This window comes from Castanea sativa, chromosome 1, assembly GCF_040712315.1.
Source record: "Castanea sativa cultivar Marrone di Chiusa Pesio chromosome 1, ASM4071231v1".
Lineage (NCBI taxonomy): Eukaryota > Viridiplantae > Streptophyta > Magnoliopsida > Fagales > Fagaceae > Castanea > Castanea sativa.
The window spans coordinates 53,587,501-53,603,867 of record NC_134013.1 but is presented as its reverse complement, the minus strand read 5'-3'; the positions used below and the strand labels follow the sequence as shown (position 1 = coordinate 53,603,867).

At 36.6% G+C, this 16,367-nt stretch overlaps 1 long non-coding RNA gene across 1 annotated transcript in view; it reads right to left on the bottom strand.

Annotated features, from left to right (window-relative positions):
• Positions 1 to 13,099: 13,099 nt before the first annotated feature.
• LOC142607458 (uncharacterized) overlaps positions 13,100 to 16,367 on the bottom strand; it is a 9,094-nt gene continuing 5,826 nt past the window's right edge. The window contains exons 2-3 of the long non-coding RNA XR_012839325.1: positions 14,277 to 14,344; positions 13,100 to 13,432 (exon numbers count right to left, since the gene is read on the bottom strand). This is a non-coding gene — a long non-coding RNA (uncharacterized LOC142607458). The remainder of the gene's footprint in view (positions 13,433 to 14,276; positions 14,345 to 16,367) is intronic.

Sequence of the window (16,367 nt, the reverse complement as noted above, 5' to 3'; positions counted from 1 at the left end):
ATAGATGAGGTAGCTTGCTGGGGATAACATATACTTATTTCAAGTAGGTAAGGATGATAGAAAAGCTTCATGGCTTTGGGTTAGATAGCTCCCTCCCTAGTTATTGGTATTCTTATTCAAATCTTATTGCTAATTTTCCAAGACAATGCTCTTATATATTTATTGAAATTACATTAATTGCATGATAGGACAACTTGATGGATTTTAGGTTGAGAGTGAGTGGTCCATTATAAAAAAGAACTAGCTAAATGAAATTTTCTCGATCTAAATGAAGTTCTCTCTCTACTATTTTTGTTTAATGGTTACCAAATTTATTTATAAACAATCTCTAGGTGAAATGCAAAGTTTAAATAATGATTTTCCGCTTTAATCAATTCTGCTACTTCTTAAATAACAAGAATGAACAGGTTACAGAAGCTTTAAATTAAAATAATTTCATAAATTTAAGACTTTAACTTACAAAGTAAAACCTGCTAGGACCTAATTTTAAATATGGTTTAAAATTTTTATATTCTAAGCTTTTTATGTAATTTCCCCTAATTTATTTTTTTTCTCTTTTTTTAGTTTTCTGTGTTCGCATAATTTCTTGTTCTTTGTAAATAGATAAAGAAAATGGCTTTTTTTTTCTTAGGTGAATGTCCATAACTCTTCAAGCACTTGTGTGTAGTCTCTATATCTCACACACACAAGATAATTATATGGTAAAATCCCTTGAAGGTTGTCCCAAAATCGAAGATAAGAGTTTTGAACCCAAAATCTTATGGATCTCACAAGACATTAGACCAACCATTGGGACTTTTTTCTTTTTTTTTTTTGGTTTTTTACTTTTTAGTTTTGAGATAAGTAAATAGTTAGGGAGGGGGAGACAGAGATTAAAGACATCGAACCATAGACATAAGATGCGGCACCACAAAAAATAATATCACCACTAACCTATCACTTGAATGTCTTCACTTGAACTGCCTTGGAGTTAATATAGAAAAATGGAACTAGTTGTTTTCAATTTTTTAAATTTCCTTTTAGTATAAATGAAAGCAGCTGCAATTTACTTGCCAAATCAGAATGCGATACAGTGAGATGAAGGTGAATATTCAATTAATTGAATGTGCAGAACTGCCAATCACATGATCATGACCATCCTTACATAGTACAAATTCATTTACTTACCATTTTTGTGAAGATATAGGTGCATCCACGTTAGTGAGGTTTACAAGGTTTAGTGCATCTCCCACTCAGATTACTGGCAATATATAGTTTGTAGTTTGTACAAAAGAAAGTTTCTAATTGAGGCTTCCAGCTATCAGATATCAGACTTTGTACAAAGGACGTATGAATGAAAGAAAGGAAAAGAATAAGAAATGACAATTTAAAAATGCTACCACAATATTTTCACAATAAATTTAAAGTAATTAGCTAATATTAATGAGTAAAAAAATAATTTCAGTGGTGGGTTCAAATTAGAACTAGTAACAACTTTCCATATAAGATTTTGTTATGATTCTTGTGAAAGTATTGCAAAAAATATTGTAGATGTAACACTTTTTGTTGAAAAATATAATTGTTGAGAATGAATAGAAAAAAAAATAAAGATTAAAAAAAAATAATGAATGAATGAAGAAATAATATTTAAATGAGATGGAGAAAGTGATAGAGAATCTGTTGGAAAGTGTATTTGAAAAAATTGGTAGGTAAAAGCTAAATGTCACTGTTCATTATCCAAATAGTACAAAAATTTAGAAAAACTACTGGAGATGCTGTGATTAAGGTAGAGTTTTACTTGACAACATATATACCACTATTGGGGTTATCAAAAAAATATATACCACTATCGGCCTATTGGGTCATTTTGTTGGAGCATGACCATGACAAGCAAGCATACAAGAGAAATGAGAAAAATATGCCCCACATAATTCATATGTAATGGAAATCCATTGTCACAAACCAGAGATTGCTTATACTTAAGCCTTTTTATTATGGACAAAATTACGTTGCTGATGTTCCAAGTCCACTATGACTTAATGCCATGCCTTCAAAGCTGTTAATGGGTTTTGTTTCGGATAGTTTAAACTATTATTTCCAAGAGTGTAAATAAGGTACTTAGCAAAAAAGAAAAGAGTGTAGATAAGGTAGCTTGCTGGGGATAACATATACTTATTTCAAGTAGGTAAGGATGATAGAAAAGCTTCATGGCTTTGGGTTATGGTGCAGACACAAGATACAGGCCCCCAATTATACACATGTATGGGAGGAAGAGCAAAAAGAAGACGGCTCAACCTGTGGCCTTATGGATGGAGCCTATTAGTTATTGGGTTTGAGATTAAGCAAGCCCGAGCATTTAATAACTAGGGTTTTTTAATGCATTTTGTAGTTAGCTATTTAAACACTTTTTCTGATTATTGTAAGACAGCTTTTGAGAATTATTAAAAATGTGTGTTTTCTTTTACACTGGTGCCGACTTCAGTTTGCTTGGTGCTGACTCCAAGTAGCCCATAGGTGCTGACTCCTAGGGTTTATCTTATTATTTTTCTGTTCTATTGGAATATTGTGGTTGTCCTACGTATGGTTAGATAGCTCCTTCCCTAGTTATTGGTATTCTTATCAAATCTTATTGCTAATTTCGTTTGTGCCTTTGTTGTCATCCCAAAAATTTGACCTAATACTAGGGGGACAAAAGTCCAGAATTTAGTCGGATTCTTTCCCTTTTTTTAAGCTCTAAATATCACATCCAATGACCAGCTTGTATCATTATATATGTTAGTGAGAAACATGAGTCTTTCTTCTTTTTTTGCGGAAAAAACAAGAGTCATTCTTAGAAAAATGTCCAACACGATCAAAGATGACATTCACCATGATCTTTCTAACATGATTGGCAGTGAAAATGCCTAGCCATTTGTGACAATCAGTTGAAAATGGAAAGTACAACACCGGAATGAATTCACGATAGGGTTTTTAGCTGCCAAACAGCATCAATTAGGCTGCTGAATAACATCTAAGATGTCCTCCAAAAAGAGAGAATAAAATATATTTTCACCATGTGTTAGTGTTAGCCAGATTTTTTATTTTTATTTAAACAGAATTTAAGCATGCAATTCATGCTCTTTCATTGGTTATTTACAGTGTTCAATATTGATAATTTTACCATCCTTAACCCCAGAACATCTAAACAGAATAATAGCTGTAAGGCCAAAATATAGGCCTAAAAAGTAACAATCTTATGTTCCAGGATAGGGCAAAAGATTTCTTCCAAGAGGTGTTACGCTTTGTGGAGCCTAGTTGTGTTTGATCCGGTTGACAACTCGACCCGACCCGAATAATGTTGCGTGGTTTTTAATGGGAGATTTTCTGAGGCTTAGTCCATGGAGCGGAGATTGTCAAGTGTATAGTCCAATTTTTGGCCCGTTTTGTTGCCCAATGTGAATCATGTGCGTAGGATGTAGAAAACGCAGTTTTTGTGATTAGGGTTTCGGTGTTGTCGGTTTTGAGAGAGAAAACAGACTGTAGCCACACTTTGTATTTTTTCCCTGATAATAGTGAAATCCCTGCAACTCCGTGGACGTAGGCAAATTGCCGAACCACGTAAATACTGTCTTGTGCGTGTGATTATTTTTCTTTGGCGTGTGTTTTCTCTATTTTTTGTTTCTCACATGTTTAGGAATTCGTGGAAATTCCCTACAACTGGTATCAGAGCCTAGGGTTAGGTTTGAGTGGGAGCAATGGCAGAGGAAGTAGGAAAGGTGTCTGGAATAGAAAAGTTCGATGGCACAAACTTCGCGTATTGGAGGATGCGGATTGAAGATTATCTCTATGGGAGGAAATTGCATCTGCCTCTTTTGGGGACAAAACCTGCAACTATGAAGGATGAGGAATGGGCTCTTCTTGACAGACAGGTACTAGGAGTTATCAGGTTAACGTTGTCTAGGTCTGTTGCACACAACGTTGTGAAGGAGAAGACCACTGTAGATCTAATGAAGGCTTTGTCTGGTATGTATGAAAAGCCGTCAGTAAACAACAAGGTGCATCTGATGAAGAAACTGTTCAATCTGAAAATGGCAAAGAGCGCATCAGTAGCACAACATCTAAATGAATTTAACACTATTACAAATCAATTGTCTTTTGTAGAAATTGATTTTGATGATGAGATCCGTGCACTGATTGTTTTAGCTTCGTTGCCAAACAGTTGGGAGGCAATGAGGATGACAGTAAGTAATTCTACAGGAAAAGAAAAGTTGAAGTACAACGACATACGAGATTTAATTCTGGCTGAGGAGGTTTGCAGAAGAGATGCAGGTGAAACCTCAGGATCCGGTTCTACCCTAAACCTTGAGACAAGAGGCAGAGGTAATGATAGAAATTCAAACCGGGGAAGATCAAAATCCAAAAATTCTAATCGAAACAGAAGTAAATCTAGATCAGGCCAACAAGTACAATGCTGGAACTGTGGAAAAACATGTCACTTTAGGAGGCAATGCAAAAATCCGAAGAAGAAGAATGAAGATGACTCTGTTAATGCTGTAATAGAAGAGGTACAGGATGCATTACTTCTTGTAGTAGACAGTCCACTTCATGATTGGGTTCTGGACTCAGGAGTTTCGTTTCATACCACTCCACACCGAGAAATCATACAGAATTATGTTGCAGGTGATTTTGGTAAGGTGTATTTGGCTGATGGCTCAATCTTGGATGTTGTGGGTATGGGAGACATCTAGATAATGTTGCCCAATGGGTCTATTTGGTTCTTGAAGAAGGTTCGACATATTCCTGACCTAAGGAGGAATCTGATTTCTGTTGGACAACTTGATGATGAAGGGCATGCAATACTATTTGTTGGTGGTACTTGGAAGGTTACAAAGGGAGCTAGAGTATTGGCTCGTGGAAAGAAGACTGGTACTCTTTATATGACCTCAAGTCCAAGGGACACAATTGCAGTTGCTGAAGCAAGTACTGATACAAGCTCATGGTACCGTAGACTTGGTCACATGAGTGAGAAAAGGATGAAGATGCTGCTGTCAAAAGGAAACTACCAGAATTGAAGTTTGTTGATTTTGACATGTGTGAAAGCTGCATCTTAGGAAAGCAGAAAAATGTGAGTTTCTTGAAAACTAGCAAGACACCGAAGGCTGAAAAATTGGAGTTAGTACACACTGATTTGTAGGGGCCTTCTCCAGTTGCATCCCTTGGAGGTTCAAGGTACTATATCACTTTCATTGATGACTCAAGCAGAAAGGTATGGGTTTATTTTTTGAAAAATAAATCTGATGTATTTGAAACTTTTAAGAAGTGGAAGGCTATGGTTGAGACAGAAACAGATTTGAAAGTAAGATGTTTGAGGTCAGATAATGAAGGAAAGTACATAGATGGAGGGTTCAGTGAATATTGTGCTGCACAAGGAATTAGGATAGAGAAGACCATTCTTGGGACACCATAGCAGAATGGTGTTGCTGAGCGCATGAATAGAACTCTCAATGAGTGTGCTAGGAGTATGAGGTTGCATGCTGGACTGCCAAAAACTTTCTGGGCTGATGTTGTTAGCACTGCAGCTTACCTGAAAAACCAAGGACCATCAGTTCCTATGGAGTTCAGACTTCCTGAGGAGGTTTGGAGCGGTAAAGAGGTAAAGTTTTCCCATTTAAAAGTTTTTGGTTGTGTTTCTTATGTTCATATTGATTCTAATGCTCGTAGTAAACTTGATGCAAAGTCTAAAACATGTTTTTTCATTGGCTATGGTGATGAGAAATTTGGCTATAGGTTTTAGGATGAACAAAACAGGAAAATCATCAGAAGTAGAAATGTGATATTTAATGAACAGGTTATGTATAAGGACAAGTAAAATGTAGTGCCAGATGTTACAGGGACAGATCAAGATAAATCTGAGTTTGTCAACTTAGATGAATTGGCTGAAAGCACTGTCCAGAAAATGGGTGAAGAAGATAAGGAGAATGTAGATTCACAAGTAGATCAGAGTACACCTGTAGCTGAATTCCGCAGATCTTCCAGGACCATTGGACCTCCACAGCGTTATTCACCCGCTCTAAATTATCTCCTGTTGACTGATGGTGGTGAGCCAGAATGCTATGTTGAAGCCTTGCAAGATAAAAATTCAAGCAAGTGGGAGTTAGCCATGAAAGATGAGATGGATTTCTTGTTGGGGAAGCAGACATGGGAACTGACTGAATTGCCAGCAGGAAAGAAGGCTTTGCATAACAAGTGGGTATACAAAATAAAGAATGAGCATGATGGTAGCAAACGTTACAAGGCCAGATTAGTTGTTAAAGGGTTCCAGGAGAAGCAAGGCATTGATTACACAGAGATATTTTCTCCAGTTGTGAAGATGTCAACAATTAGACTAGTACTGGGAATAGTGACCGCAGAAAACTTGCATCTTGAGCAATTAGATGTGAAGACAGCATTCCTTCATGGTGACTTGGAGGAAAACATTTACATGATTCAGCCAGAATGGTTCATTGTTCAGGGACGAGAGAATCTAGTCTGCAAACTGAGAAAGAGCTTGTATGGCCTAAAACAAGCTCCTAGACAGTGGTACAAGAAGTTTGACAATTTTATGTATAGAATTGGGTTCAAGAGATGTGAAGCTGATCATTGTTGTTATGTTAAATTTTTTGACAATTCTTACATCATTTTACTGTTGTATGTGGATGATATGCTTATTGCAGGGTCTAGCATTGAAGAGATTAATAATCTGAAGAAGCAATTGTCAAAACAGTTTACAATGAAGGATTTGGGAGCTACAAAGAAAATCTTTGGTATGAAAATCATTAGAGACAAGGCTAATGGTACATTGAAGCTTTCACAGTCAGAGTATGTGAAGAAAGTTCTCAGTAGATTTAACATGAATGAAGCTAAACTAGTGAGCACACCCTTGGGTAGTCATTTCAAACTAAGCAAAGGACAATCACCGAAGACAGAAGAAGAGAAGGACCATATGAGCAAGGTGCCCTGTGCCTCAACTATTGGCAGCTTGATGTGTGCTATGGTGTGTACAAGGCCAGACATTGCACATGCAGTGGGAGTTGTAAGCAGATTCATGAGTAGGCCAGAAAAGTAGCATTGGGAGGGAGTCAAGTGGATTCTGAGATATCTGAGGAGTTCATCAGATACATGTCTTTGCTTCACAAGTGCAAGTTTGAAACTATAGGGTTATGTAGATGCTGATTTTGCTAGTGATATTGATAGTAGAAAGAGTACTACTGGGTTTGTATTTACTCTAGGTGGTACAGCTATATCTTGGGCCTCAAATTTGTAAAAGATTGTTACTTTGTCTACTACGGAAGCTGAGTATGTTGCAGCAACTGAAGCTGGAAAGGAGATGATTTGGCTACATGGCTTCTTAGATGAATTGGGTAAGAAGCAAGAGATGGGCATTCTACATAGTGACAGTCAGAGTGCAATTTTTCTTGCTAAGAATTCAGCTTTTCATTCAAAATCAAAGCATATACAGACAAAATACTACTTTATCCAATACATTGTCGAAGATAAGCTGGTAATACTTGAGAAGATTTGTGGATCTAAGAACCCGGCAGATATGTTGACTAAGGGTGTCACTATTGAGAAGCTGAAGCTGTGTGCAGCTTCAGTTGGCCTTCTAGCTTAAGGACGGGAGGATGAGTTGCAGGGATGAGAGATTGTTTTTGGAGGATAGCGGCTGATGTTGGTGATTGAACTAGACTCCAAGTGGGAGATTTGTTAGGCTTTGTGAAGCCTAGTTGTGTTTGATCCGGTTAACAACTTGACCCGACCTGAATAATGTTACGTAGTTTTTAATGGGAGATTTTCTGAGGCTTAGTCCATGGAGCAGAGATTGTAGCTCATTGTGAATCCTGTGCGCAGGATGTAGAAAATGCAGTTTTTGTGATTAGGGTTTTGGTGTAGTCAATTTTGGGAGAGAAAATAGACTGTAGCCGCACTTTGTATTTTTTCCCTGATAATAGTGAAATCCCTGCAACTCCGTGGATGTAGGCAAATTGCCGAACCACGTAAATACTATCTTGTGTGTGTGATTATTTTTCTTTGGCGTGTGTTTTCTCTATTTTTTGTTTCTTACAGGTTTAGGAATTCGTGGAAATTCCATACAAGAGGCACTGTCACTTCTCTCTGAAATGCATGTGCAAACTCCAGCACCACCCAACTCTAAATGGGGAGGAAGGAAAGGTTACCATAGACTGCATTTTTCTTTAACCTTTGGCAAACCATAGAATGTTAGGTAGGTGAAAGTTTCTCTCAATGCACTGAGCATTCAAGCTCCTATTTTTTAGTGCTTCCCTTAAAATCTTGATAAAAGATTGATATTCTGGATTCTAGTTTGGGTCAGACCAGACGAGACCACATTTTCTGTTTAACATTTTAAGATAATACTCTCACGGATACAACAAGATCTGGAAGGAATGTTCACAAGTGTTGGGCTTTCCAATCAACTGCAAAACTCTCATTATTTTTATTGTCATTGTCACTGGATGATTCATCATGGCTGGACTCCTTGGCCTTGCCAACACCCTCAGAAGCTCAACTACATTTAACAGACCCGGCCTGCAGTTGATTGGAGATGAACTTACTTCTGCTCAACGGTTTAAGTTTGTAGTGTGGGGACATCAGATGGAAAACTAGAATGCATAAAGTAAATGGTGCGATTATATATATTTAAAGCCTCACCTCCTCTTCCTCAAAACAGTCATCCACCTCAAACAAATTGGTCTTCTTTCCTGTAGTGTAGTAGTTCATTTGATGAAGTCATTGTACAAATTGATTTAAAAAATCGGCCTAATAATTTTTGAATTATGCTTATGCCACAACTCACCCACGTGGTTACCTATCTATCACTTACAACTCGCCACGTTGGCAAGTTGTGGCACTAGCATAGCTCATAATTTTTTTCCATTACTAAATAGTTAAGGCACACAATCTGCACATAAAGTAATGTAAAACTTCAAAGCTATTAAGAGAAGTGGTTATGGTGAAAGGTTAAAACATGAAATTCTTTTTGGCTAATAAAACATGCAATTAATTTTATGTATATTTAGAAGATTAATGCGAATTGAGAACTATATAGATTTAACATAAGATACATATTTAAGAAGACTGGGCATTCAATTTCAAACTTACAACCAAAAAACAAAAACAAAAAATAATAATCCTCTCTTTATATTATATTATATTTTAAATTCTCATGGGCTTTCACTTAAAGATTGTAAACAACTTCTAGACTTCATTTATTTTTGTGTCATAACAGTTTTTTTTTTTTTTTTTAAAGTTTTGGTCCATGGTGAGGGAGGAGGAAGGGGAGATTCAAATTAGTGACCTTTCATGAGCCATGGTCCCAGTCGATTGTGCTAACCATTGGGGTTGTGCCATAACAAATTACTATTTCACCATGCCTTCACAGTATATAGTATTTTAGTTCTCCCACAACGATATGGTACAAGGCTACAGCAAATAAATGGCATTAAAAATAACAGTAGTCCACAGTCAACCAAAATCTTATAAACTGTGATCACAGCGAACCAATTTTGACCCTAATTCCCCTAAAATCAGCCTCCTAAATCATTGATTATCCCAATTTGATATGATATTGGGGGCCAACACTTAAAGAAAAATTTCTCATTGGTATTCATATTTGTTATCAAGATTAGTCACTTTATTATTAAGACTTGAATCTTGATCGTCAACTACAAACCAAAAAAAACACCTTGTAATATTAGCCACCAATTTAAGTCATCCAAGCACCCGTGAATATAATGATGATATTGATGGGCCTATGAGTTAAAAAGAAAAACATCATAAGCAACCACTGGAAAGACCTCTTTTACATTATGGAACTTTTCTTAAAATGCCTTTGTGAACTCTGTTGCAATTTGATAGAGAACCAATATTTAGAACAGATATTATAAAGGGAGACCTTGTAAGAGAATAACACCTTGACAATGTAGAACAGAAAAGAAAATGTTTTCCAGCAAAAGGGGCAGAAAAAAAAAAACTATATTAACAAAAGGGAGCATGGAGATGAAGAGGTAACACAAATGTAGGAAGTTACTTGATGTCTGGCTAGCTTGATCTTTGAAGCCTTCAGGTAGAGCTCCCTTTTGCTTGCTTGATCTTTGAACCAGCAATCTCTTCTGATATTGGTGTAAGCTCCTCAGCAGACAGAATGTTTATTGCATTTCCAACATTACCACTAGGCAGTCTATCTATTTCACTCACCAAGTTTAAAGTATACCTCTCCTCTGGTTGAGCTTAAATCAGGCTCCGCTGACTTGACAGAATTGGTTCCTTACAGTACATTAGTAATTCAAAGTAAAAAGGAATCCCTGCCTATCAGTAAACTAACAAGTGAAACTAAGGGAATACATAATAGGAAAAAATACCTATTTTGGTCCCTAAGATATGTTGGAAAATATGGCTAAATAAACAAGTTTTTATTCAACAATACAAACCCTAAAAATTTAGCAATGACAAAATTAAATAGATAGAGTTAGAAAGATCTCACAAACTATAGAATCACGCAAAATGCGTTGTCTTTAAAGGTTGATTCGTGCCACCCGGAGTAGAACTCGGTGTGAATGGCTCTCTTGGCCGAACAACCCCCCAAGATTAGACTATAGTAATTTCTTCAAGTTGATCACACACTCAAGCAAGAAGAACTAGGAACAACCTTACTTGCCTTTCCTTTTCTTAAGAAAAATGAAGCTGAAATTTTCTATGCAGCCACACAAAAAAAACAGAACAGAACAGAGAAAGAGAGCTGCTATGGCTGGAGAAGATGAGAAGAATATGTGATGAATAGTGTGTTTTGTAGGGTTTATAAACTAATTTGATGGGAGGGCTGGCTGCACCAACGGGCAGCACAATTAATGCCCCAACGGGCTGAATATTAAATGCCCAACGGGCTGCTCAGAAGCTCCCCAACGGTCATAACAAAAATCAGCTCAAATTTGGGCTAAAACAAAAGTAAGAGGAATGGTGCAACCCAAGAATCAATTAACAAACCCAAGCCCAAGCCCAAGTCAACACCTAGCCCATTATGTTCCAACTTTACAACCTAAGATGTGCAAAGTCTTATAAACTCATAACAAGACTTATTCCTAACCAATGTGGGACACAAAGCAAATATTAAGTGTTTGAAACACACTCACTCTAACAAGATATGCCTCAAGTTTCAATTTGGTTGCTAAAATTAAAAATTTTAAACCAATGCTCTACAATATTTAAAAGAGTCCATTAAACTTTACCCACCTATGGCTTGTGTAAAGTTTGAGTTGCCAACCCAAATTTAAAAAGTTGTACTTTACCCAACTAAGGTCACATCCTTTAATACTTTTTCAGCCCCTAATTGTTAAAATTTGCAAGTGAAAAAATCGCATGCCTTTAAAAGAAATACCAAAAAATACAATAGCAAATTCATTACAATCTGAATTTTATGGCTGATAATCATGGAAGCTTAAATAATTTGGAATTGATCAAGAGAGAAAGTGAAGCTTTGCCTTAAGTTTTAAATCAATCTTGTTAAGGTGTATAGTGTTGTGGGCTTTAGGCCCAACTAGATTACTTGTATAGCACACATTCTTGTACTAAACTCTTACTTATACTGCACTCATATGTCTCCTATAAAAAGGCACTCATGTATATTCTTTTATTGAGAAATACAATACAATTATTCAGTATTTCTAACATGGTATCAGACCCACTACTCTAATTTTCTTGTGTCTTGCAGTCTTGTCTTTATCGGTATTTTCCGCTACCTAAACTTTTGTGGTCAGTAAGCCCTTTTAGTGCCCTCTCCCAACTGCTCCACCGCCATCAGAGGTCCTCAGGGTTGAATCTCCGCCACCAAAAGCTTCTCTTTTGACGTCAAAACCACTACCATCATCGGATATGTCACCTTTGACCTCTGATTACGACACGAGACATAGCATCGCATAGACTATCCATCGATCTACTCAACGCCACCAAAAAAATTCACGTCGGAGCTCCCACGCGCCCTCACACGCCGCTCGAAGTTTCGGCAACATTAATCCACGTGCCCCACGTGCCCCACATGCCTCTAGGTCACCTGCTGACGTCATCACTGCCACGTCAGCCCTAGTTGACGTCATCTACGTACATCAGCGCCCATCAGCTGCTGACGTCTGTTGACTTGTTACGTCAGCCACCGTTGACCTGACCATTGACTTTGACCAATGTTGACCGTTGACTTTTTGTCAAGTTTGACTTTTTGCAGTCTAGGTGCTCCTTACCCAGTTTTTCACATAGATTTCATTTTTACAGTCCATTTTTTGCATTTTTTGCCTCTAAATGAAGAATAAGGATAGGTCTTCTTCTAGTTGCAATAATCGTCGCCGACAATCCAACAAACGTTTTTGCTATTTCCGCAAACGTTTTGGCCACAATATTGAGACTTACTATCATCACAACAAATCAGCTGTTTCAATTTCTGCTGCTACTGTTGCTAACACTAAGAATGTCCAACCAATGGCTCCCGTCTCTACACAGTCTAAGTCTTTTGGATTCACTTTCACCATTTCCAAAGATGACCTTATAAACATCATCGCTAACGTCATTCGTATGGTTGGTAATGTATCTTATTCCTCTTCTCTCTCAGCTTTATCTGGTATGTCTCCTACCTCTTGGTTTATGGATTTTGCTTGTTGCAATCACATGACACCTCACTCATCATTATTTTCTAAACTTAAACTTGCATCACACCCTCTTAATATTCGCACAACAAATGGTTTCACAATGTCTAGTCATAATATAGGTTCTGTTTCGACCTCCAACCTCTCAGTTCCTAGGGTCTTTAATGTTCCTGACCTTTCTTACAATTTATTTTCTGTGGGACAATTAGCTGAGTTAGGTTATCGCATTGTCTTTGATTATTCTGGATGTATTGTGCAGGGTCTGAGAATGGGACAGGATCTTGGGACTGGTGTCACGACCCAAACCTATATTTCAGAATTTAGAGCATGACCGGCATGGTAATATCAAGTTTACCTCAATACTAACACAAACCAACCTAAACTGAAGGTACTTATCAAGAATTTTTTCCTTTATACCTGCTTATTTTCTTGCATAAAAGCCATAATATACCAAAAAATGATGAAAACCTTGAAAATTCACTTCATTTGAACTTTGCAAGATAACCACTTGGCTGAAACTTCAGGTATTCATGCAAATATTACATAGCTAAACATTTAGCAAAAGTTCTTATTTACAAACCTAACCCTAAAGACATACAACTGGGGTTCAAAACAAACTAAGGTTCCGAATTACATCTGTGCTCAAAGGATCAAGTACATCTTGATTCCTCCTATACAACAAAAGAGCTAAACTATTATACAACAAAAGAAGACTATACAATCTAACAAAAGAGAATCATAGAATCTTGCCACCTCTAATACTCTCGCTACTTCCAGGAAAAACCTGTGCACTGAAATATAATAGGGTGAGCTTCAAAGCCTAGTAAGGTTTTTAAGCTCCATGGGCCTTTGATAAGAATGCATGTAAAATCAAACATTTTATGGATATGACAAGTTTGATAAAATAGCCTTCATACTATTCATATTGTAACTTATGAACTTTCAAAAGAAAATACTTCATTTTCCTTTCTTATAATAACAAAAGAACATGATAAGGAGCTTAAACATAATTTAACATACTTTTCTTATCATCATATTTTTCTTATAACTTCCAAATAGCTTAATAGCTCATTTATAATACATATTAGTCAGTCTAATTGTAAGTCTGTCACAACTTTGGGAGGCTTCCAGCACATAGTGTCAGGCATCCAGCATTCCCCACAATGCTAGGTAATTCCGGAATCATATCATAATACATACTTTCAACTATGGGGGTAGGTTGACATCCTCCACAAGTTTGTGGTTACAAACAAGGGCAGGTATAGCAGAGCCAGTCCCACTTTTAATGGCCAATCAAAATCTCCATGGAAATACCAGTACTATAACCCCTACTGGCTGAGTTCAGATCATAATAATGGAATAACTAAAAACTATACTTTTCAGATACTATACTTTTACATAAATATTCCATAACAGTAGCATATCCATTTCATTTTTTAAATACTATGTTCGTGAGATGAGTACTAGCATCAATATGCTAAAATTATCGTATATATAGGATTCAATAAGTCACGAACATAAATCTTTATTTAAATCATGCTTATATGTAATATCTCTAATTAAAAGGTTTTGATGCATAATAATTTTCTAATTAGTCTTCATACTTATCAAACGCACATGTCACAAATCCCTTACCTGAAAACAAAAGACGCGAGAAATTTGTACAAGAGGAGCTCAAGTGTCCATGTTCTCGTTCTCGTCACCTAAATGAAAGACTAAAACTTATTACTAACAACACTTCCTAAATATATAATGATGAGAATCAACAAGCATTCAATGATCCATTACATGTTCCAGTTGGGCCTATTACAAGAGCAAGATCCAAGAAAATCAAAGAAGCACTTAATGGGCTAATTAAAGAGATTTAGGTTGATTCTAATGCAGGGCATTCCAAGCTTGGCCCAAAGGAAGATGAATGCGTAATAAATTTAATCCAAGCTATTGAGGGCTGATCTAACTTAATTGGGAGTGATTTATGGCGTGGATTAATGGCTGATTGACTTTTCAGCTCTATATTAGTTAATGGAGATTTTTTCCTATTCTGGAGTTGCTATTTCAAACCAAATCTACCTAAATTTAGGGCTTTTAGTATTTAGAACGTTTTTTAGCTATTTTCCATGTTTTTAAGTGCATTTAATGTTTTTTAGGTCAAATTTGATTCCTAATATGGTAAAAAATCAATTAGGAGTTATTTTAGAATATATTTTCTTGTCTGTCAAGTTTTATGAAGCCTTTAAATAGGCCCTTAAATCTGTAAACGTTTTTCATATATTATTGAATAAAAATAAAAAAAGGTGAGGCTTTGCTCTTCTTTTGGTTCTTCAAGAACTGTGAACTTATCAAAGATTATTTCTTATGGCGTTCAAACTTTATATCTTCGGTTCGTGATTCATTATAATCATTGGGTCAAGGTGTCATACTTATACCTTTGGTTCGCATTTCGATTATAAACATTGGATCAGGGCTTCTATCAAAAATCTGAATTTTAGCTTTCTTGGGCAAGTATTCCAATATTTTTGTTGGGTCTCAAAGCGTGTCGATTGAGGTTCGCATCATTTGGTATCAGAGCACAGGTTCTAAAATCAGTTTTCTATCCCTTTATCTTTTGTTTCCTGTTATCATCTTATCTTGTTCCTTTTGTGTTCTTTATTCTTTGTTCTTTTTTTTTTTTTTTACTTGCACTAGGTTAAAATCGTGCACCCAGCTACCAAAAAAAAATGAAAAAAAAAAACATCAGAAGAGAAATAGAAAACAAAAAAAAAAAAAATTGTTTGTAGTTTCAGTTCTCTTAGACCAGAATATCGTTTTCTTTTGTCCTCTTCCTTTGATTTATTGTGTTTGTCATATTTTCTTGTGGTTGGTATTTGTTTAAATGCTACAAGTTGAATTTCTTGATCAAGTTTATTAGTTCAATGCAGAACTGAAAAGGGGAAGCTACGAGTAGAAAAAGGCGAGAGAGTGTGAGACTAAAATCGGGAAAAAGCCTATTTAAGAGTGAAACATGAGTGGGAGTGACATAATTTGAGTGCAAACACGTGAGGGAGTGTTGTGAGGAATTATTTCTAACAATTTTTTGTAGTTTCAAAATTATGTCTTCTAGGGGCGAAACATCAAATTAGGAAGGAGGGGAGGAGTTGTCCATCATTTTGCAGGCCATGCGACAACAATTTGAACGCATGAATGTGGTGTTTAATGAGATTCGAGATCCGATGGATAGGCAAGACACTGTTATTACTACTTTGCGTGAAAAGCGTCCCCAAAGAGGCCCTAATGCTAGAAGGCAAAAAAGGCGTGTGCGGATGGATGATTCTGATGATTACCACGAGGATGAGTTTGAAGATGAAGAAGATCAAGCTTCATTGAACAATGAGGGCAGGTTTGTGCCAAGGGGAGAAAGGTGTGGTAGAGGTTTCCGAAGAGATCCAAGATGGCAAGATGGGACTGACAAAATCTTGGGAAACATAAAAATGAAGATGCCAACATTCCAAGGGAAAAATGATCCAGAAGCATACTTGGAGTGGGAGAAGAAGGTGGAGTTAATTTTTGAGTGCCACAACTACTCCGAGGAGAAAAAGGTAAAACTCGCTATCATTGAGTTTTTTGACTATGCTATTATATGGTGGGATCAACTTGTGATGAACAGAAGGAGAAACCATGAGAGACCTATTGAGACTTGGGAGGAAATGAAGGCAATCATGAGGAGGCGGTTTGTTCCTAGTCACTACT